At 42.9% G+C, this 1,294-nt stretch overlaps 1 pseudogene; it reads left to right on the top strand.

Moving 5' to 3' along the window:
- The first annotated feature begins 583 nt into the window (after positions 1 to 583).
- On the top strand, positions 584 to 1,021 carry LOC101570213 (annotated as a pseudogene).
- Positions 1,022 to 1,294: the final 273 nt, after the last annotated feature.

Genomic DNA, 1,294 nt, shown 5'->3' with positions numbered 1-1,294 from the left:
TATGCCACAGTTGTTTTTCCAGTCATCAAATTTAAGGATTATGTGTGTTTTGTCAAATGTGAATAAAATTAATATTAACATTCTTATACAGATTTTGTATAACCGTATGTTTTTATTTCTCTTGAGTATATTTACAGAAATGGTACTGCTGAATTGAAATGTGTATGTGTAACCTAAGAAGAAAATAAAAAACCAAGTGTTTTCCAAACTGACTATGATGTTTTACATTTTCACCAGCAATGTATGAGCACCGTAAGTCCTTTGTATCTCTGATTGTCAGCACTTGTTATGATCTGCTTTTAGTTTTTCTTCTCCTCCTCCTCTTCCTCTTCCTCCTCCTCTTCCTCCTCCTCCTCCTTCTTCTTCAGACAGGGTCTTGCTAGTAGTTCAGGCTGTTATGCTGACCTTAAATGCCTGGGGATCTTACTGTGTCAGCTTTCAAAGTGCTGGGATTTTAGTAATGTGCCACCATGTCTGGCTTATGATCAGTTTAAAAAAATACTGATCATTATTATTATTAGTTTTAAACCGGCCGAAGCAATGCGAGCGAGACGGGAGTAACACGGAGGTTGCAGCTGCCACCATGAGCCTCCTCAACAAGCCTAAGAGTGAGATGACCCCAGAGGAGCTGCAGAAGCGGGAGGAGGAGGAATTTAACACGGGTCCACTTTCTGTGCTGACCCAGTCAGTCAAGAACAACACCCAGGTGCTCATCAACTGCCGCAACAACAAGAAACTGCTAAGCCAGGTGAAGGCCTTTGACAGGCACTGCAACATGGTGCTGGAGAACGTGAAAGAGATGTGGACTGAGGTCCCCAAAAGCGGCAAGGGCAAGAAGAAGTCCAAGCCAGTCAACGAGGACTGCTACATCTCCAAGATGTTCCTGCGTGGGGATTCAGTCATCGTGGTGCTGCGGAACCCGCTCATCGCTGGCAAGTAGGCGCTGCCTCCCTGCTTTCAGGACCCACTCCCGCCCCTTGAAGACCTGTCCTTCATCACTGTATTGATAATAAAGTGCTATGTGTTTAAAAAAAATTTTTTTTAAACCACTCCTATAGGTAGATATGTACTGATATCTCAATGAAATTTCCCCTCACTTCTCTAGTGACTAATGAGATGGAGGCTGTTTTCATACATTATCTGCCATTTGTACGTCTTCACTGAAGTAGCAATATTAGCTTTATGCTCATTATTTTGCTAGAGTTTTTTTTCCTCTTGAGACAGGGCTTTACTATGTAGTTCAGGCTGACCTTGAACTTACTTTGTAGCCCAGGTAGGCCTTGAACTTCCAGCA

This window comes from Octodon degus, unplaced genomic scaffold (genome assembly GCF_000260255.1).
Source record: "Octodon degus isolate 3935 unplaced genomic scaffold, OctDeg1.0 scaffold00163, whole genome shotgun sequence".
Taxonomy (NCBI): domain Eukaryota; kingdom Metazoa; phylum Chordata; class Mammalia; order Rodentia; family Octodontidae; genus Octodon; species Octodon degus.
Note: the sequence above shows the minus strand (reverse complement) of the source record. Positions and strands in the feature narration are given on the sequence as shown.